Source organism: Tamandua tetradactyla, chromosome 6 (assembly GCF_023851605.1).
Source record: "Tamandua tetradactyla isolate mTamTet1 chromosome 6, mTamTet1.pri, whole genome shotgun sequence".
In the NCBI taxonomy this organism is placed as follows: domain Eukaryota; kingdom Metazoa; phylum Chordata; class Mammalia; order Pilosa; family Myrmecophagidae; genus Tamandua; species Tamandua tetradactyla.
This window is the reverse complement of record NC_135332.1, coordinates 117,228,164-117,251,401: the sequence shown is the minus strand read 5'-3', so window position 1 is coordinate 117,251,401 and position 23,238 is coordinate 117,228,164. Positions and strand designations below refer to the sequence as shown.

General features: G+C 37.6%; 1 protein-coding gene across 12 annotated transcripts in view; it reads left to right on the top strand.

Moving 5' to 3' along the window:
* STAU2 (staufen double-stranded RNA binding protein 2) overlaps window positions 1–23,238 on the top strand; it is a 363,048-nt gene that overhangs the window by 307,925 nt on the left and 31,885 nt on the right. The window contains exon 14 of one of the 12 annotated variants that reach the window (XM_077167012.1): window positions 14,579–15,846. The exons of the other annotated variants lie outside the window; for them this stretch is intronic. The gene's annotated coding sequence lies outside the window, so the exon portion shown is untranslated. Of the gene's footprint in view, window positions 1–14,578; window positions 15,847–23,238 lie in introns of those variants that run through there. 12 annotated transcript variants of the gene reach the window in all.

Sequence of the window (23,238 nt, the reverse complement as noted above, 5' to 3'; positions counted from 1 at the left end):
AAATGCTTCAAAATAGATCTCTTGTGTGTAGCCATCCCATAGCTAAATTTAATTCTAAGTTTTTCATTTGGGGGATTTTAAATTCATAGCTTGGCCTCTCTTTTCTCCATGTATTCTGTGCATGCTGTATTTCTGAATCTCATATCCACAACAAAATTAGGCACTCCCTCCTTTGTGTCATTACCAAACCACATGCCTATTTATATTTCTTGTATTTATTATACGTCTTTTGAAATTTGTTTACTTATCTGACTCTCCCATTAGGTTGTGAGCAAAGGTCATGCCTAATTCTGTATTTTTATATCTTCATTGTGAAGTCCTATGTATTATATATTGAGTAAATAAGGAATAATGTACTTCAGGCAGAGGGAACAACATGAACGAAACAAAACGACAGAAGCATAAAGAAGGCATATTCAGGGAGTGAGGCTACTCCAACATAGCCAAAACACAGGATATTGGAGAGGGAAAGGGTGGTAGGAGACAAGGCTCAAAAAAAGAGGTTGGAGTAGATTGTAATGATCCTTGACTTCCAATTTTAGGAGTTTGATCTCTTCTGTAGACAGTAGTGAACAATGGAAGATTTTTAAGTAAGCCATGACATGTGGGATCTGGGTTTTAAGAAACCAACTCTGTCAGAGTCTGTGTGTTAGATCAAATGGAGGAGGGAGAGGTTGGAGCTGGAGAAACGGGTAAAGAAGGTGACTGGAGAAGTAGACTCTGTGGGCAATGCTTTGTTTTGTTTTATTTTTCCTGAAGCCAGTCACTTTAATGTCCCTATGTTCCTGCAGATATTTTGAGATGTAATGGATCTAAAACTTTTCAGAAACTTTGATGTGGGACATTTTATTTCAAATATACACAGTAAAGTGTCCTTATTACTTAAACTAAATATATATGTATTGGATCATCTCCTCCTCTGAAAGTTTTTACAGCTGTCATTAATTATAAATTTAATTACAAATTCAATACTGTTTAAGACTAGCTTTCTTAAGTGCTTGTTTAACCCATTTCTCAGATGTATCTGCAAACAATTTTCATTTTCATATCAAATATTCATTTTCACAGAACTTAAAATGCTGCACAGCAAGTTTAAAAGCTTTTACCCCATTTTGTGTCAGTGTGTGTATGTGTGTGTATGCACACGTGCGTGTTGTAGTTAAAAGAGCTAAGCCGAATGGGAGGGACTCAAGAAGGTGGAAGGAACAGATGGAGGAATCCAAGCTTCATGCTGAAAAGTGAAGCTTCCTTGTCAGATTCCTGTTCTGGTCTTCAATTTAACTTACAGGAAAACTATCTTGTAAGTTGACCCAGAAAAAAAATCAGTATCTAAAATTCAAACAAACTATTACAAAAATAATTGGGGAAAGTTGAGCACTGACTGATGTTATTAAAGGAATTATTAACTACTTAACTTTTAGGTATAGTGGTGTTGTAGTTTTGCATTCTAAAAGAGTCCTTATCTTTTGGATATAAATGCAAAACGTTTGCCAATGAAGTGAAACGGTTTGATTTGCTTTAAATTAATCTAGGGGTTGGAGGAATAGATGAAGGTATAGATTAAGCAAGATTGGCTATGAGTTGGTAATTGATGAAGCTGGAGGATGGATTCATGGGCTTTCATTACGCTATTTTCTGTTTTGTATGTGTTGGACATTTTTCATAATAAATCCTTTTAGGAAAAGGAAGAAAGAAGATTCAAGGAACTGATTCAAACTACCCAAACTCATAGGTCTTTGATTAATAATGAAAAATGGGGTGGGCAACGGTGGCTCAGCATTAGAGCTCTCGCCTGCCATACTGGAGACCCGGGTTTGATTCCTGATGCCTGCCCGTGTTAAAATAAAAAATTAAAAAAATGGAGCTGTCCATCAATTTCAACCATTTGTCTGTCTATCTAATGTATCTGTCAATCTAACTACCTATCTGCATAGTTTGCCTTATTTAAAAAAATGATTTTAAGTGATTTTTTACAATTTTCAACAAAATTATTTAAAGTGAAGAAATTGAGGCAGTCTTAAAAATAGATACAAATGAGGTATACAAAATGAATATGATGAGATCCTGTACATTTAGTAGAGATACTTCATGATGCAAATCATGAATTTGTCCATTAACTTCTTGGTAGACTTCATAAAACAGAGCATGATCAGTTTTGTGATCATAACATCCAGTAAATCTAACGATCAGGTGAATTGAAGTATACCCATGTAAATAGTTTGAATTACTGTATCTTGATATATATTGACAAGGTATGGGACTGTGGAGGGAAAGAAAAATTTATTATTTTTTTTTGCATGGGCAGGCACCAGGAAACAAACCCGGGTCTCTAGCATGGCAGGCCTGAAAAATTAATATTTTTAGAGCATCTGCTCTGTGTCAAGCAATGTACTACATGCTCACATGCATTGTCTTTAACCTCTATAATCTTTACCATGTTAATAATGATTCTTATTTGTATCTGTTTTAGAATATCTTTTTATTCTAACTTCTCCCCAAATTCTGGGGACTTACAAATCCCTTATGTACTTACTATATTTCCTTAGTCAAAAAACAATGTAGATTTCTAACATCAGCGCAAATTACAGTGCTAAATTTTAGCATCAGACAATGGATAGTTATTGTGATTGGTTTGTACATGATTACAATAAATTTTTTCTTTAAAGCTATCCAAATAGTGCTTATTCTCTATATTTTCGACTTTGTATTGTAACATATCCTGACTTAATAATCTTCTGCCCACAAACTGCATTTACTCTGTAATCCCGTGTCTCAGAGAAGGGCCTCAAGACCCATCCATTGCATAAGGCAGAAATCTAGGCTAGCCAGGCTGTATTTCTTTTTATTTTTTTATTCCTTTTTTTTAAAATTTTTTATTAACTAAAAAAAAATTGCAAGAAGCACAAACATTCCCAACACATACACTCAGCGATTCACAATATCATCACATAGTTGCATATTCATCATCATGATCATTTCCCAGACATTTGCATCAATTCAGAAAAAGACATAAAGAGACAACACAAAAATAAAACAACAGAAAAAAAAATTTTACATACCATACCCCTTACCCCTCGCTTTCATTGATCACTAGCATTTCAAACTAAATTTATTTTAACATTTGTTCCCCCTATTATTTATTTTTATTCCATATATTCTACTCATCTGTTGACAAGGTAGATAAAAGGAGCATCACACACAAGGTTTTCACAATCACACAGTCACATTGTGAAAGCTATATCATTATACAATCATCATCAAGAAAGATGGCAACTGGAACACAGCTCTACATTTTCAGGCAGTTCCCTCCAGCCTCTCCATTACATCTGGAATAAGAAGATGATATCTACTTGATGCATGAGAATAACCTCCAGGATAACCTCTCGACTCTGTTTGGAATCTCTCAGCCATTGACACTTTGTCTCATTTCCCTCTTCCCCCTTATGGTCGAGAAGGTTTTCTCAATCCCTTGATGCTGGATCTCAGCTCATTCTAGGGTTTTTCTCAATCCCTTGATGCTGAGTCTCCGCTCATTCCAAGATCTCTGTCCCACATTGCCAGGAAGGTCCACACCCCTGGGAGTCATGTCCCACGTAGAGAGGGGGAGGGTGATGAGACTGCTCGTTGTGTTGGCTGGAGAGAGGGGCAGGCTATATTTCTGATCCTTCACTTGAATCCATCTACGGAACATCTCTCCATCCTCACAGCCCACCCTCAGTTGAACACTGCATTGTAACCCAACTGTGGCAACTCTTCTTCCTATGCCCAGTTCCCCACCTCAACCCCTCTGCAAACCAGACCAAGAACAGTCAGTTTGTGCTCTTTTGATAATATATGTTCTTGAATAAGAATATAAGAATTATACAGCTCCCACTGGTAAAAGTAAATCATTTCCAATATGAATATTAGTATTTTGTTAAAAGATATTTCTTAATATCTGAGTTTCTAAACTGATCTTAACCAGTTTCTCAAAGTCAGAAATTGCACAGGAGCACATAATTTCCTTGTCCTGTTCTTGAGAATATTTGAATATCACAATGAATTAAAATTTCACAGTTGTCACACTGTAATTTAATTTCATATCATCCTTTTTTAGTTTATAATTCTGTGAACCAATAAAATGGAACTAAGCTAGAATGAAAGTGAATTGGTTTGGTAGCTTAGGAACCTGAATTGTAGTCTATATTCTGCTTTCGAATATCCATATGACCTTAGGTATTATCACTTAACCTCTTTGGGTAGCAGCTTCCTGATCTATAAAATGAGTGGGTTAAAATAGTAGCAGGAAGGGATGCAAAGGTAGTTCAGTGGTAGAATTCTTGCCTGCCATGCGGGAGACCCAGGTTTGATTCCCAGCCCATGCAACACCCCCCCCCAAAAAAAAAATTCTCTGTGATATACATATCACACCCGCCTCTGTGTGTGTATATGTATAGATTTAGGAATACATATATATGTAGGGAGACACATACAAAGAAAATATAAGTAAATGATAGCATGATAATTTTCAAATTGATCTTCTATGATTCCAACTTAGCATTAAATGAGACTCTGATCAAACATTAGTAGGAAATCTTTGTCAATTTAATTACTTCTAACAGAAGATTTGATTTATTTTTCTAGATTTTTCTTTCATATAGAGGATATGGAATCACCAAGGTTTTTAAGAAATCCTCAAACAGAACAAAATCCAAATTGCTATATCATCCATTGAAAATGATTTTCAGTATCCCAGAGTGGATAAAAAAAATGCTTAGTTCTATGTTCTATGTCTCAGTTCTGTTAACGATGAACAGAATTCTGTTCATCAGTTGCATCTGATCAATGGGAACTAGGAGGCTTAAAAGCAAATTGTATCAGAGCACCAGTCTAAGCAAATCTAATTGAATCCTGCCAATTTAGGAGGCTGACCCATTTTTTAAAAAGTTCTTACTGAAGTACAATAATACACTCATATATAGCATTTGGTATATTTGCTGAATTTTCACAAACTGAACATACTCGTGGAACCAAGTATCCTGATCAAGAAAAACACCAGCACCTCAGAAGTCCCTCACTGTGGTCCCTTCCACTCACTATCCCTGTGCCTAGAAGTGCCCCCTCCCCTGACTTCCAAGAACATGAATTAGTTTTACTTGTTTTTGTATTTTACATAAATAGAAACCTATTGTGAAGACTCTTTTTTAAAATTTATTTATTAATTAAAAAAATTTAACAAATGAACTAAAACATTAATAGGTGATCATTCTGTTCTACATATATAATCAGTAATTCATAATATCATCACTTAGTTGCATATTCATCATTTCTTGGAACATATTATCAATTCAGAAAAAGAAATAAAAAGACAACAGAAAAAGAAATAAAACAAAAACAGAAAAAAAAAAAAGATTATACATACCATACCGCTTACCCCTCGCCTTCATTGATTGTGAAGACTCTTGCAGATCATTCTCATTGCTGAATTACATTATGTGACTATCTCACAAGTTATTTATCCTTTCCAGGTCTTAGCTATTATGAATAATGCTATTAGATAAATTCGTATTTATATCTTTTGGTGAACATATGTTGGGGAGACTGATTTATCTTTTAATGTAGCCTTTTGTGCTACTTTGGCATATAGATTACCCATCTATTGGAAGAGCAGTGGAAATTAGCTTTCTAAGTATCAAAAGGAATGGATTAATTTAAGATCATACCAGCCTACTTTTTTCTTCTTTCCCCAAAAAGTACACCCATTAAGATGAGAAATAAACAGAACACATCTCCTTTGGGTACAGAGGGACAAAGAGAACAAAATTGAGAAATACCCAATTCTAAACAATAGAGATACAAAGTAGTGTTTTCTTTTGTTTGTTGTTTGGTAATAGAGCAGTAGTTTGTGGTTAGAAAGCCATAAAAGTCTCTTCATTCTTTAGGTAAAGTAAACATGTTTGAGATTCACCAAATTTTTTCTAATGTTCTTTCTTTACATATCATGTTGACAATTATTAGATTATGAAATAACCAACACTCCCCGCCCCCCGATTTAGTCATCCAACTTTTAGTGCCATTTTATAAGACGGTCTTCCTTTTATGCCCCAAAATGGCAGTTCTGATGTGTTGGCAGACATTCCATGGGGGAAATGTCTTCAGACTCCAGGGACCTGATAGAGGCCTACCCACTTATGAAAACTCCTCTCCAAGCTTCTTTGTTATTTTTTAAAAAACAATTTAGACCACATGCCACAATAAATTATTAAAGGATTTAAAGTTCATAAATCATGCTTGCAGACAATATTTCATTTGATTGTCTCGGCAACCTTCTGAGGTGGGCAAGAAAAATTGCATGGATCCCAGAGTGGATAAAACATTGCATTATTATTTGTAAAACACCAATACTTTTAACAGATCTTAATATGGATTATTTATTATTTTTATATCTAGAAATTTCCAAACTTCCTCCATCTCCTTCTCCTCACAGCCTTCTTCATTTTCCTTTCTTTCTGCCATGGCATCCTTGGCGTGAGGGTGAGGCAGCTAGTGGAACACCACACTAAGCTTTCTAGTGCTTGGGGAACCTCTGATCCAACTTTTAATTTTATTTTTTAGCCAGTAAGTGCTTAATCCTTTCGATGGTGATATATTAGACAATGTTAGATGTTAGATTAGGTGTTAGATTAGACAATGGCTTGTCATATGGCATCACTGGCAAATCCATGCGTTGGCTGTTTCTCTGTTGAGATCATGAGACAACATGAAGCTGAGGGCACTCCAGCGGGGAGAAGGTGCTTAGTTACTCACCCAGTTCCACTTGCTTCCTTGCACACCCATTTATCTGCAGTGTGCAGAAAATGCCCAGTGTGCACATTGCTTTGAATTGAGGCCTGTGGATTTTTGGCCCTTATTCAAACCATATGACTTAAGACCACATAGGCTTGGATAAGAAGCTTCTTTTTAAAAAACATATTGTACAGCCATTCTGCTCCCCTTTGAGGTGTGGACATTCTATCATTTGACTATCCTATACATTTTTTTTCCACAGAAATATCATTTGATCTGGGGTTCTCAGAGAGTCTTAAACATATTTTCCTAGTATGCAGCTTTAAGTATGCCAAAGGGCAAGCATTCTCATTTAGACTGTAACATACAGAGAGCAGTGTTAGTGGCAGTCACCTCTGCCCATCTGAAGCCCTGGCAGCCTAGATCATGAGGTTTCTTGCTCTCCTCACTGACAGATTCCTTGGATAGCAAACACTGTCAGTACTTTAATTCACTGTTGTTTGAAGTGTGACAGTTTTATATAAGTACTTCTTCCGCCATTCGGCTATCATTCACCATTTCTTTTCTTTTCTTTTTTTTTTTTTTTTTTTTTACTTTTTAAACTTTTAAATTGTGTAACATACATACAAAGCAAAGAAATAAAAAAGCAATAGTTTTCAAAGCACTCTTCAACAAGTGGTTACAGGATAGATCCCAGAGTTTGTCAAGGGCTGCCATACGATCCTGTCATATTTTTCCGTCTAGCTGCTCCAAAATATAGGAGGCTAGAGGGCTTAAATACTTTTTTATCATCACAATCGACTTTTTTTACCTTCTTTTTTTGTGAACAATAACATATATACAAAAAAGCTATAAATTTCCAAGCACAGCACCACAATTAGTTGTAGAACATATTTCAGAATTTGACATGGGTTACAATTTCACAATTTTAGGTTTTTACTTCTAGCTGCTCTAAAATACTGGAGTATCATTCATCTTTGATATTACAAACTAAGTAGGGTATCTTTTTTTTTTGCAAAAAAGTTAAAATAGATGAGTCTATGATTTCTTAAGCTTCCTGCTGAGTCATTTCCTTTTGATAACTGAACTAGTTTTTACCAGTACCTTTAATTAAATTGTTCTTTTTAATAAGCTCATTTTTATTGACTTACTCTCTACTTCATGAATTCTAATCGGTGAAACAAGAGCTTACTGATACAGCATATAAAAAGTTCCCTTATTATTCCAGTGTACCTCAGAGATATTGCAGGTTCACTTTCAGAAAGCCATGATAAAGTGAATATTGCAATAAAGCAGGTCACACATATTTTTTTGTTTCCCGGTGCATATAAAAGTTATGTTGACACTATACTATAGTCTACCAAACATGTAATAACATTATGTCGAAAAAATGTACATACCTTAATTAAAATGTGACACAGACGTGAAGTGAGCATGTGCTGTTAGAAAAATGGAATCAATAGGCTTGCCCAATGCAGGTTGCCACAAACCTTCAATTTGTAAAAAAAAAAAGCAGCATTTGTGATGTATAATAAAACAAGGTATACCTGTATCTGGTTGCATTTTGCCATCTTCTTTATGAGCACAGTGGTGTCTATTTCTTGTGGGATTTTTTTTATGTTGCGCTAAATTGAATGAAATATTTACCTGTATTACTTGGGTTTACCCCACCTTATGAAATAGAATCCTCAAAAGCTTTATATATATATAAAGAAATCTGATACATTAATTAATATTTTAAATGGCACTTGAAGACGCCTCAAAGAGAATTCTTTTTGTAAAGTCAGTAATTATTTTATATTGTAAATAATTATTACCTAATTTATCTGTATATGTTCTTTTATTGGAAGTTTAGCTAACACTTGTAGCTAAACACCCAAAGGGGAAAAAGTACATTTTACTGAAGAATAAGCAAGACCAAGACATTTTCTATAATTTTGCCTGCTTTCATGCTTTAATGTGAGGCCAACTTTTCATTTACCTTTATTATATCCTTCTCCAATTCTATTTTCCTTTCCATCCACACCACCCCCACCCACAGTTGTACTATATATAATTCACAATTATATCTCCATTCTAATAATTAGTCCATTAGCGGTGCTATTTTGATTGGGTGTTACCCAATTGAATAGCTCTTTATGAAGATTTATTTTAAACCTGATGTCATCTCTTCTTAGCACATCAACTTTCTTCTTATGTTTTGACATATTTGTTCTTTCCCACCCAAATTTAATATACTACCACCGTGTCCTATCACATCACTCACTGATTAAAGACAAATTCATCCCACATTCCCTCCTGTATTTTGTTAACAGGGTTAGCCTTTAGCTCAGAATAGGTGTCTAATATGTGATAAATTTCAAGCGAGGTCCCTAATCTAAAAATCTCTCTTCCACTGGTCCTAGCCTACAATGCCCCAGAACATTCACATTTTACCTGAGGCCCTATTTTGCATCCAGGCATGCAAACATAATAAGAAAGCCTAATCCACCTATAATTTCTCCATCTTAGCTTTAATTTCTTTCTTCCTTTCTTATTTCTTTTCTTTTTCTTCTTCTTTTAATCATAGAAACATTAACCAATAATTGTAATCTGAGAAAACTAAATGTAAGAAGTTAAGTTCAAAGGGGAGAGAGAGAGAGAGAAAGAAAATTCTGGAAAATGAGCTCACCCTAAAATAACATTAGGGATGTGCTGATTTAAAGGAACTCAAAACATTAGGGTTTGGGGGGAGGGAGAAGAAGGGAAAAGCAAATGGTTACATCTGTTAATGAAAAAAGGAGATCTCCAAAAATAAGTGCAATCTCCTACTCAGTTTTGTATCCAATAATGAAAAAAGAGACCCCTGAAAATAAGTACAATCTCCTACTCAGTTTTGCTGGAAACATGTCTATGTGTTATTATCCTAGAAACCAGTGGTGGTACTAATTCTACTAAGAGAAATTGCCACTACCTTTATTACTTTTCATTTACTACTTAATTACTACCTAATTAGAATCATCATCCCAAACATTCTGCTCAGTTTTTATTCCCATGTATTCTTTCTTCTGTCAAATTACACATGTGCTATTGCTCTGGGTAGTGAATATTTTTTAAAATATTTTTATTGGGAAATCTTCACTCACATGCAGTCCCTCCATAGTATACAATCAATGGCTCACAATGCCATCATATAGTTGTGTATTCATCACCATGATCATTTTTAGAACATTTCCATCACTGCAGAAAAAAGAAAAAACTCATACATCCCATACCCCTTAGACCTCCTTCTAATTGAACACTAGTATTTCATACTACCCAATTTTTTACCCTTTATCCCTCCCTTTTATTTGTTTATTTTTCTATCCTTATTTTTTTTGCTTATCTGTCCATACCCTGGATAAAAGGAGCATCAGGCGCATGTTTTCACAATCACACGGTCACATTGTAAAAGCTATATTGTTACACAATCATCTTCAAGAATCAAGGCTACTGAAACACAGTTCAGCAATTTCAGGTACTTTCCTCTAGCCACTCCAATACACCATAAAGTAAAAAGGAATATATATATAAAATGTGTAAGAATAATCTCTAGGATAACCTCTTAACTCTGTTTGAAATCTCTCAGCCACTGAAACTTTATTTTGTCTCATTTCTCTCTTCCCTCTTTTGGTCAAGAAGATTTTCTCAATTCCATGATGTTGGGTCCCTGCTCATCCCAGAGTCCTGTCCCACATTGCCAGGGAGATTTATACCCCCTGGGAGTCATGTCCCATGTACGGGGGAGGGCAGTAAGTTCACCTGACAAGTTGGCTTAGAGAGAGAGGCCACATCTGAGCAGAGAAGAGTTTCTCTGGGGTGACTCTTAGGCCTAATTATCAGTAGGCTTAGCTTCTCCTTTGCAGGAATAAGTTTCATAGGGACAACCCAAGATCAAGGTCTCAGCCTATTTGTGAGTATTGGATAGTATAACAATGTTAACTAATCCCAGAGCCGTTCCTAACTTTCTTTTGCCTTAAATTCTTCCCCTTATAGAAACCAAAACAAAAGCAAAACTGGTAGTCATCTTCCCAGATTTCCTTACAGTTAGTAGTAGCCACATGACTGAAACCTTATGGGATAGCTGCTGAGAAGCTTCTGAGAGAGCTGGCTGACAACCTAATCCAACTCTAAATGTAACAATTTGAAAAACAAATCTGAATTTATCAGTGAAAAAGAGATTAAGCCTCATGACAACCCTATGAAAATATAGTAATACATCCACTACCTAAGAAGAAACTATGGTTCAGAGGACCTAAGTAACTTGCCCAAAGTCACAGAGCCTTTAAGTTTTAAGAATGAAACCTATACCCAGCTCTTCAGACTTCAATTAAGGCAGCCAGGCTCCTCCCCTTGCTTTGTGCTGCCTGTTGATCACCCTTCTATAAAAATATAAATATATCTGCCCACTTAAAGGTTCATACCAATTAGGAATTTACTCATAAATCTCTTCAGCTATTTCCCATTTTTCCCTGGGTGGCAACTTTGTTCTCCAAGCAGCCTTGCTTTAATCCTAACTTTAATCTGATTCTTCCTCAGTGTCCTCTTTCTGCACCTTTTTTGGGCTCTTGCCCAGTAGAAACAATCGCTTTCCAATCATTTGTCCACCCTGTTTCCCTTAACCCACGTTTTTTTTCCCTTGAATTGACCATTAGTAGAATCCTTGCAACAACACTAACTCCTAACCTGCCTATAGACTATAAAAAATGGTTGTTTCGATCATTTCCCTGTTTTGCCAATAGGCCTCCTGCCACATCTGTCCCCCCATCTCACTCCATCCCACTCCTTCCACTCAATCTCCCATCTGAAGACTTCTTAAGGTGACACAGGGAAAATGGCTAAACCTTTTCCTAATAACTGGTCTATTTAGCCTGGTGACAGAGCAGAAGATGTGGCTTCTTGCCCAGCCTACCATCATTTACATTTGGGGGCAAGCCATTTATCCTCTCTTTGTCTTTGTTTTCCTGCTTGTAAAGGAGGATAAATGATATTTTCCCACCTCATCTTAGAGGGACATGATAAGGAGAGTTAATCAATTATTGATTCTATTGATATTTGGACGGGGGTCTACCATGGAACAGGCATAGTTCTGGAACCTGGAGAATCACAGACTAGAAGGTAAGTTTCCTGTCATCAAGACCACTGGAGGAGATAGATGTAAACAGAAAAGTTCCAATTTATAGAGGTGCTAAGAGAGAAGTATGTGTATCTTATGGATAGACAGGGGAAAGGTGCTTAGCTTAGGCTGGGAGTTCAGAAAAAGGCTTCCTGAAGAGTGTATGCCAAAAGCTTGAAAGGAAAACCAAGGAGAATGAAAGGACATTTCAGGCAGGGGAGACTGCTGACACAGAAGTGACCCAAGAAGCAAAGTGGTGGGGAGGCAGAGGTCAAGCCTGGGGTTGGAGGCAAGAGCCAGGCCAAGGCTACGTGCCTCTTGAGGATAGGGATCCTGTCACAGTCACTGCTGTATCCCTGGCCTCTGGCAAAGTGCCTGGCATCCAGGGAGGTACTCCACAAAATTGTGTGCCAAATCTTGAATGAGTGAAGGGCCTATAGGAGATAGAAGCCGCACAAATACTTAAAATACAGAGTAGAAACTGATGAGTGCTAGGAGGGAGCTACAGATAAATGGTAATGGGATTCCAGTGGAGGGAAAGATTAGGTGGGAGAGTGAGGGGGGAAGACAGGAATGGCTCCTTGGAGAAGAAGCCTTTGAAATAGGCCTTCAAGGGTAGATGGTAAAATTTATCAGAGTGGCTTCTCTTTATTTCTCTTCTGTGTCACATTCTTCCATTGAGCAACCTCTTGACACTGGCTTAAGTTTCCCTCCACCCCCTTTTCTTCCTGGCTTCCTTCCTGGATTATTTCTTTCATCCTGCCTAGAAACCCTTCATCCTCTCTAATAAGCCAGGGGGTAGGAAGGCGTTGCTCAAGCCCTTTCACCTCTGCTGTAGAGGAATTTTATTACAAAGCCTAGAGAAATAATAGCTGGCAAAATTAATTTTTTTGAGGACCCAGAACTCCAGTAAAAGAAGGAAGAGTTCACATTTTTTAGCCACATTAAAAAAAAATAGAACAAAAATATATAAAAATAGTTTGGTAACTTCATAGGTCTATTGAGCTATGATGTTTCAGTTTAAAGCAATGGCCATCCAAGTTCCTGAAATCAACAAGTATACTATTCTAAAATGCACCAGTGTATCTCTGGTATTGGATGAATCAGTCAAGAGATTAAGAAGAGAGAAGTTGGGCACAACCATTTAACCATGTATTGTCTTTAAACGCACGAATAAACAAACAATAAAATAAAAAGGCAACAAGGAAAAAGATACTCAGTCCCATTTTGACATAACTAAACAATACATGTACATACAAATACACGGCAGGGCATGCGAGGGTAGTTCAGTGGTAGAATTCTTGCCTGCCATGCGGGAGACCCGGGTTCAATTCCCAGCCCATGCACTTCCCAAACAAACAAACAAGCAAAACAAATGAAAAGCCGAAACAAAAGTTTAAAAAAATTCAACAAATGGTGCTGCAATAAATGGATCCTCACATCGAAAAAGAATGAAATGTGACCCCTGCCATACAGCATACAAAGAAAAAAACAAACAAAACAAAACAAATACATGGGCACATGCGGTCTTTCTGATGATTACAACTACGGCAAGCCTATGACAGATAGATTAGCGTTAATGATGTTCACTTATAAAAAGTTCAAAGTTGTTGTACCCAGAGCAAATTAGGTGTAGGAAGAATTTTTAAGCATTGTCATGTAAAAGCAGAGAGGGAAGTTAAATCATCCCAAACCGAAAAAGTTTTATGTAGCCATCCAGCTTAATTTGAAAGAGGTGAAGAAATAATTAATAAGTAAAAATAAATGAGGCACCCTAATACCTCTACTAACAAAGAACATGGGTCAACAAATTTTCTAGTTAAAAATATTCGTAATAATGTAGAAATTTAAAACGGAAGAGGAGACATATTCTGGGATATCATAAATGAACTGTGGGGAGATGCCAATTAAATACTTATTAAAATATTACCAAATATGCTGTAAAACACAAAATATGCATCCAAAAAGAAATTAAAATGTCTGTCATAAATGACTGCATATTGGATAGAAAAAGGCTGTGGGTTACCGGGGGCTGGCAGATGGGGTCAATCTTCCCCTATGGGACTTCCCTCTTTTACAGGGACTTCCCTCTTTGAAGACCAAGGCTGTACAAAAATTTAAAAGGAAAATAAATATTTTCTTGGCAAAACTAGGAGACATCATGTTCGTGTTTATTCTTCCATTTGCCCTGGTTCCATACATCAGTTATAACGAGAAAACAATGGTACATCAACAGTGGGTTAAGACCTCATTTTTGTTGTATCTTTTTTATATGAGATCACCAATACATACCCACCCCTTTAAAATTGCTCACAGAGAATAATCTTTTATAATTCTGAAAGAAGTCATTCATATTTGCAGGCTGATGATAAAACTTCATTTAACTTCCCAACTTCCTTTCTGCTAAGCATGTTATTACAAGCCATATTCAACTTAGATTCCTTTTTTCAATGTTGCTTTTGGTTCTCCTGTTTCCTTTTTTTCTTGTTTCTGATGCTTTGTTTTTGAAAGTTTCCTTACATGTCCTGAAACCCTTAGAGTGTTTCAAGAGAAACATTGAGCTATTAAGGCTGCAATTGTGTGTGTGTGTATGTGTGTGTGTGTTTAAATCCAATGCTGCCTCCGAACAAATGTTGTATTGTATATTATATGGAGCTGCTTCCCTTCCTCCTTGAACAGAGCACCTGGTGTTACTGGTTTCAAAGAATATTTCAAGATTGGCAGTTGGAGTCTCTTCATAGAAGTGTAGCAGCGCTTCCCAGAAAGCTTGAAAACTGATATTCGAAGTGAAGGAGAATAGAGAATAGGTGTCACCCTCCAAAAAAAAGAATAGTAAGCAGCCGCAAGAACCTTCATTCAAAAAGGATTCAGAGAGAAAATGGAGACTTCTGAGAACCAACTTTATGGCTCAGTGTGAGCTTAGAAGATCCAGTAGCCTCTTGAAATGGGGTTCTGCCAGATCTATCTGCCAGCCCTTTTCTTATGAACTTGTGCGCAAAATGCCAAGGGTTTCTGCTTTATTCAAAAGCTAGAAATCAGTATAAACGTTCAGGCAACTTGTAACGTGCTGTCTCAGAAACTCCAACGCTTTATTAAAAAGAAAAGAATAGGTGGACTTAAGGTGATCATGACAAAGATGATCTCCAATGGAAGGAACTGCAGGGCTCCACTTTAGAGTCTTGGTTTCACAGTCACCAACCCCCACTCTCTGCAGCACACATAGAAGATGATTGGTGAACCTGCTTCTTGGAAAATACGAATAAAAAATGCTCAAAGCCAATTCTGTGAGATATTAGGTACTTTCCTCCTCTCATTCTGCATCCCACAGCTTATGAATATTCCCTGCAGCTGCTCACTGAGTAGAAATCATTTTGCAAACATCAAGATATTGGATAAATTAGTACCAAAGGAAATTAACTGATCTAGAGTCTCCTTCACAAATGGAGTAGATACTGTGGCTATTCCTGAATATACTTCCCATAAAAAGAAGGCTTCTGAATCTGGGATTGTACATCAATAAATAAACTTTCAATAAAGTTGTAGCAAAAGTATCAACTAAGGCCTTGACTGCTCAGAAAGACTTAGGAACCTGAACTATGAATATTTGTTTGTGTCATCAGCTTGCATAACAATTACGGTGATTTATTTTCCTACAATCTTTCTTAGGAAGCAATATCCTTTACGATCAAAGTACTCAAAAATTCATACATCAAGCATATTTACTCTTCAGAACTGAGACCCATGAAGTGAAATAGATATGAGGAATTCAATTTGTCTAGACGACATTGTTATAAGAACAAGAAACAAATTGTTATATTTTTACTTTGTATTGCCCTGCTGCAGGGCATCTTAGGATGGACCAAATGTGCGGCCAGTACACGCACATTTATATAGAGATCTATGGCCATTTTCATTGTCAGAGGCCAGCATATGAGGTACTGGTTTTTTTGTTTGTTTTGTTTTTTATAAAGTGAGATGAAATTATATAGTCTCGGTCCTGTCGCTCTCTAGACTGTGTCATAATGACTGAATAACTTATGTGCGACCGTACAACCAGGTGTCAGACCCACGTCTGTCAGATCCCACGTCTCCAGATTGCCTCAGCAAATGCTGGCAGGCAGGCTGGCTAGGAGGAGGAAAGAGGGTTGCCTCCCAATGTGACTACTATCAACTTAACTATTTATTCTGTAGAAAATTTTCAAAGTTTGAGTCACCAACACTGGCCACATGTTCTGGAGTCCTATAGTCGTTATTGCCAGAGGCACCCAAAATCAACACCATGTAGGTCTTATCTTTATAAAAATAATTATTATGACAGTTTTAGTCACACACCATACAATCTGTCCAACATGTACAATAGCTCTCAGTATAATCACAAAGTTGTGCTTTTATGACACTTAGCATTGGTATGGTACCTTTGTTACAAGTGATGGAAGAATATTATAACATTATATAACCATAGTCCATAGTTTGCATTAGGTATATTTTTACCTATATACCACCCTAATACTAATAGTGACATTTATTACTTCTAGTTCATGGAAAAACTTTCTTATATTTGTACTATTAACCACCTTCATCATTTACAACAGTGTTCACTGTTATACAGTCCCATGTTTCATCCACTAGTTTTCCTTCTAGTGACACACACCACCCTAAATGTCCCTGTTCAACCACAATCACAGACATGATTCAGCACCATCAGTAACACTCACAGTAATGTGCTACCATCACTTCAATCCATTTCCAAACATTTACAATCAACTTTATTACAAATTGTGCACAAATTAAGCATCAACTCCCCATTCTCTAACCTCATTCTATCTTCTGGTAGCCTATATCTAGATATTGACTCCATGAGTTTGCTCATTATATTTAGTTCATATTAGTGAGATCATATAATGTTTGTTCTTTTGTGTCTGGCTTGCTTCACTCAACATAATGTCTTCATGTTTCACGTTGTTGCGTGCAAATTTCTTATTACAGTTGCATAATAGTCCATCATATGTATATATCACATTTTGTTTATCCATTCATCCAATGATGGGCACTTGGGTTTTCATATTTTGGCATTGTGAATAACACCACTTTGAACATTGGTGTGCAAATATCTATTTGAGTCTCTGCTTTCAGTTCTTTTGAGTATATAGTGTCAGATCATATGGCAGTTCTATACTTAACTTCCCAAAAACTGCCAACCTGCCTTCCACAGTGGCTGCACTGATTTTACATTTCCACCAGCAGTGAATAAGTGTTCCTCTCCACATCCTCTCAACACTTGTAGTTTTGTTTGTTTAATAGTAGCCATTCTAGTAGGTGTTAATAATTATATCTTCTTTAATGTTAGTTCTCATAAAGGCATTAAATTTGACCAAAAATACATTTTAGCATATTAAAATTTAGATGAAACTTGAAGTTGATAAATGCAGCAGGAATTTTTAAGGTTTAAAATTTTTTTGCTATTTACTGACAAGTGTGGGCAAAAAGTCATAAATAGGAAGTAGTGAAAGAAAAGATTGAGAGAGGAAGTGATGTGGCAGGCTTGTTAGGCAATCAAACCCAGGAAAAGCAGCAGGGAAGTTGTATTGACAAAGGAGAGGGCAGGAGCAGAGCCATTGGGAACAATACAACATGGGGCATTGGATGTGGGCACCGTGGCTTGGTGGAGCCCAAGCTCCAAGTTCCAGGGGACAGGGGTCTCGTCCAGTGCCATCCCTGCAGGCTCTGAGTTTAAGAGTTCCCCTACATTCCACAGATGGGTGAAAGCCTGCAGCAGAGTCTCTGCCCTACTTTTGCTCCTCCCCACTTCATTCTCCCCCTCCTTCACAGTCTCTATCCTCCTCCCACCTGCTGCCATGCTATGCGACCTGTTGACCTTTTTGGCAGCAGCATGACATGATATAAGTGGTTTCCTCCCCTTAGCATATGAATGCATTTGCAAGTGCACAGAAGAAATGGTGCACAGCCTCCAAAGTCACCCCATCTTTGCCAAATTAGTAATGATCCTACAAAATTTGTGATTTGCACCCAAACCGAAGAGAGAGGATGTCTTCCCCTATTTATTCTGTATTCTTCCTCTGAGCCGCACCCTCCACCTAGCTACCTATTAAGGCCAGAGCAAGTATTACTACTGACAACAAGTACTTACCAGGGAATATGGGAATTGCCTATTACATGCTTTCTTTCCCTGCTAGCCCATGAGCCCTTTGTGGGCTGTCATATACATTTGTGGAATAAAAAGAGCTACTAGTTATTGTACATCTCCTGAATGCCATGTGCTGTCGTGAGCTTTGTGTGCATTATCTCATTTGCATATACTTAATGAGACTGAGATTCAGCCCAAAGTCTCCCTAGCCAGAATCCAGATCGGCCTGACTTCATAGCCCATATACTCACCCACAACCTAATATGCAGCAAAGAACATGGCCGCCAGTTATTTCGTGAACATTTGTTGAACTAATCTGAAAGAAGGAAAAGAGTCAGGGAGGAGAACAAGGGACCCAGGCACACTCCAAAAACTGAAGCTCAGGAACTCAGAGCTACAGTTGAGGTCCCCACCCCAAGTTGGTTCAGATGTCATAAGCCATCGGATGAGTTGCTCTCAAGAAGAGCACATGGTAAATCTGGAATGTGACTAACATATCTAAATATGTTAGGAGGAAGTTAGAGCTCCTCACGACATCAGTGTAAAGAATATGAAAGCAAAGCCATGTGCAGAGTCTGGTACTACACCCTTACTGTCATCCTGGAAGCAGCGGATGCTTCTGCTATCACCAAAAGGTAAGGCCCCCAGAGCAACCAGGGAAGTCCACAGAGCTACTCCAGTCGAATACTGTGGATCTGAAATTACTCAAAACCTGAGCAAGGACAGAAATCATCTCTCTGCTGAAGTGTTTTCCTCAAAAGCCCTCTGTAATTACTCTTCAGACATTCTTTAACTTGGTTGGCTTACTGTTCCCCACTGTCAATTTCCAGGAAAGGCGAAAGGAATTCTAAAGCTGGATATCATCAAACGTGTTTAAACTTGTCAAAACTTCTTTCTCTCCCAATGGTAATTTAGCCTATGTTGTTATCATGATTGATAATATGGATTTAGTGAAGTTGTGCTATCGATTTTTGTCTCTTTTCTAACTGGGAACAGACGACCTTCAACCAAAAACCACCTTAATCAACCCAACAATTCCCCTTTCTGCCTGTGCTTCTTTTCTCTTTCGTTCTTATTTGGTTGAATGTGGAGACAACAGCCACTCCACAACATCTAAAGGGGTGGGGAGAGAGAGGACATTTCTCAGACCCATAACTCATCAGGTACCTCAGGCTAAGATACAGAATATGAAGATAAGGAGACAAAACTTGAATTGAACCTGAGCTTGGGTTGGCAGCTACAGCAGAGTGGAGGATGAGGGTGAAGTGAGATGTGCTGACCTGGATGAATGGTCTGATAGAAGGAGAATGATCCAATTAAGCACTGCCCTAGATTCCTCCCCGCAGTGTTCCTCTGATTTCCATTGTGTATTCATGGCTAGGGCTGGGGCCGCAGGAGGCCTCAGGAGTCACAGGGAGGCATGCCTGATAGGAGGGCCGCTGCCTAAGACAGTGGCTGCTTTGAGTAAATGAAGATGCAGAGCCAAGGACAAGTATTCCCTAAATATGTTTTGGAAATTCCTATTTAATGCATATAAGTGGCAGCATAGCAGAGCCCTTAGTAACAGCCTGTTGGGTGTTGTGACAACAGCGTGGGTGTGATGACAGCAGCATGTTTGGGACCTGGAGAGATCTGGGGGCAGAACCGCGGGAGTCTGGAGTTTGGTTTGGATTTCAGTGGAAGTCGAGCACACCGCGGGGCCGCCATCAGAGGTCTTTGTGGAAGGTGTCATCCTAACGAGAGCAGACTTTGCGTGGGAGGGCCCGCTTCCAGATGGGGAGAAGGATAAAAATGCAGCTCCCAGACCTGTGTGTGCCAGAAACCTGAGCACTCCGAAACTATTTAAATTGTCCCTTGTGAAGAAGCTTGGACATTGAGGTGGCTTCCAGAATGGATTTGGGAGTTCTGATTTCAACGTGGAAAATGTATTCCCTAGAGTGTTTCTATAACCTGGAAAATATTATGGCTCTTTTGTACAAATATAATGATAAAGCCTATCTGAAATAATTCATATTCTCCATATTTGTTGGGACTTAATTTTTTCATGCTTGGTGAGAAGGAGCTTTGCTTCTCTTCTGTGCCTACACTTAAAGTAAGAGCATCCATTAGATGTTGTCAGACTTTTCTAATTCTCTGCATCTTAGTGGTTTAAAAACCTTGGCAAATTAACATCAAATCATTAGCCATTTATGAAAAAGTATTACAGAAAACTTTTTAAAAATAATTTAAAGTCAAAATTTAGTTACTTCCATAAAAGAAAGCTTCCATTCAGTGAAATACTTTTGTTAAATTATTTAACCATTGCAGGGAGCAGGAGTGATTAAAATGTTTTATAATGCACTGTTGTTTTCCATGAAACTCTAGCGTGGCCCTGTTCCCGGGCCCCAGGAATGTAAGAACTTCTTGGCAAACACCCTGACTAGGATCGGGTGGGACGATGTATAATTAATGCCGAGTGTTACTGCCCTTCTCCCGTGCCTTCCTCCCGCTGTCCAGCATCACCTACTTCCTGGTGTTTTTGTGTTCGGAGCTTGGTTTACCCCACTTTGGTTCTGAATATGTCTGGATAAAATTCTGGTTTCCACTTTTGGGAATATATACGATAAGAATCAGTTTCATGTAACAAAAGGTAACTTTCCTAGATCTTTTTGTAAGAGGTTCAGAATGAACCAACATTTTTACAGTCAGAGATAGTACTCCAATTACTAAAATTTTGTTTTTGTTTTTAAAGAAAATTCTATAGCTTCTTTTTAGGTGATATTTTTTGTTCTCAATTTTTAAACTTTCTCCATGAGCCTTTCTTGACATGTTTTGGGAGAGAATGTCTGGCAATTGTTAATGAAACTCCAGGCTCTTTTTCATGTCCTCTCTCTTATATAAACTCAGGGACAAGATTAAGTATAGAGAACTGATAGAGTAAGAAAGTATTTGTACAATAAAATGAAAGAAGGATTTGAATAATATTGAATTGAGATCAAAATAGAAACCGTGTGATTCAAATACATTATCATGAAACTAAACTTTCTAATAAGGAAAACCATAAATACAAAACCAAAATTCCAAGACAGTCATAGAAGCAATTTTATCTTATGGAAGTAAAGCTGGGAATTGTAATTAAATAGTAGTTCTTCCTGTGAGTCTTCTGGGAAAGAAATATAAAAGTCAAATTTAGGAATGAAATTTAAGGATAGATCTTAATGGGGGTGATATTCAGTAGATGGTGTTAGTATGCCCGAGTATGTCCATACTGTTTAGAAGAGTGAAATACTTCTTGTCCGTTGGTAAATAGCCACTGCCTCAAGCCCTCTGCCATCCCATGGCTGTCCAGGCCCCTCCTCTGATACTCCCTTGAGTCCCCAAGACCTTAGCAGCTAAAGGGAAAATACTCAATACAATGGGGGTTCTAAGACCCTTCCCCAGCACCAATGCAGCAGTCAGTTCTGCTTGGTAGGTGCCCAGGCCCCGATGTTAAATACTTTGAATATCATGCCTATCCTAACAAATCATATAAATAAAAACAATTAAAATAAGAATACTTCAATAGAAAGGAAAGCGAGACAAATACAAAAATTTCACCAAAGAGGAAACTAAGAGTGGGAGTTAAAAATCAGATTAAATGAATTTTAAGAGAAGCAATGGTGAAGAACAGAAAGCCCTGGAGGCAGTGGTGGAAACCTCGGAGTCCCGAGGACATCAGAGAAGATTAAAGAAGTCACAGCATAGTTTTTCTTGGCCTATTGGTTGGCTGATCCACAAATGTGTGCAAGAATTGTTTTCCTTTTATTTAGGCTGCACATACTTTTTGTACCAAATCACTTAGTCTGAAAAGCATAAAAAGAAATTCTTTCATGACAACATTACAATGTTGTCATGTAATAGAAATATGACAGGTTGCCTAGGTGTGAATCATACATTTGAGATCAAGACCTAACTGCATATGTAAATGCCACTGACAAAGGGCTGCCTGAAGGACACATGGCCGCATTGCCAGCAGCTTCTTGGCCTAGTTGGAGACTCCATGTGCTAGGCCCTTTTCCTGATCAGAAGCATTTCCCTGTGATAGCCCACCGCTTCCAAGGGTCTTTGCTCAGGGACCATCCAAGAGTCCATTGTATTTAGAGATTGGCATTTAGATTGTAATAACAGAAGGAAAGTGCTTATTTGGTTGTTGAGATTTCCTTCTGTATATTTCTAACTTTAAGTCTCTTTAGTATTCTTGACCTTTTCCATTGGAAAGCATATGACTGCACAGTGGTCATTTCTATGTCTTCAATTGCCCTTGATCCAGAAAAGGCCAGAGAGACTCATGGAAAAAGTCTTAATCCATGAATGCAATGCATGTCAAACAGTTCTCAGATCAAGGTAAGGAAGATGTCAGGCATGAAAGAATGTCACCAGCAAGTTCATCTATCAATACATTTATGACATCAGAGAGTCAAAGACTTGGGGGCAGAAAAGGACTGTGGTTTCATTCGTAAATGTCGCTATTCAATACACTGTATGTGATTCACAAATAAAAATGTCCAGTTGAACTCCTAGATTTTTAATTTAGAGCCTCTGTACTGTTTCCATTTTTGAATGAATCTCCAAATGTGTTTGTTACAAATTTCTCCATACTTGAAAAATAGAAGTGTCATAGAGAAAATGTCAGTGGTCTAAAAATATAGAATTTTATTAGCTCAGGTGACTCACATATGAGTAGCAGGAAGATGATTATTTGGTAAAATGGAATGGAATGAAAATTCCCCAAGACCTCCAGAAATGGGTGTCCATGCTCATTCTTGCTCCTACCTCTAGACCTATTCAACCCTGTCTCCTTTCTACCATGAAGAGTGCCTCCTCCCTTTACCTCCCACCCAACAAACTCTTTCTCTTTCATTTCCTATTTCCTATTTCTTTACATCTTGTTTGTTGTACACCTGTGAGGTATTCAGAAGATATCTGACTAAACGAATGATAACTCTGGCAAAATCTAGTTATTCTTTCTCATTGTAAATCAAGATGAGAGGTTCTATTTCTTATACTGGATTGATTTAGGCTCACCTATTTTAAATATGTCCTATTTAAAGTCCTCTATACCATCAACTGAGGCCTGCTTTAAATAAACTACACTGTGTATTTTAGATTGCTCTTCCATGCCTAATCTCATATGGTGGCGATGTCCTATTTAATTTTTGTTTTTAATTTATTTATT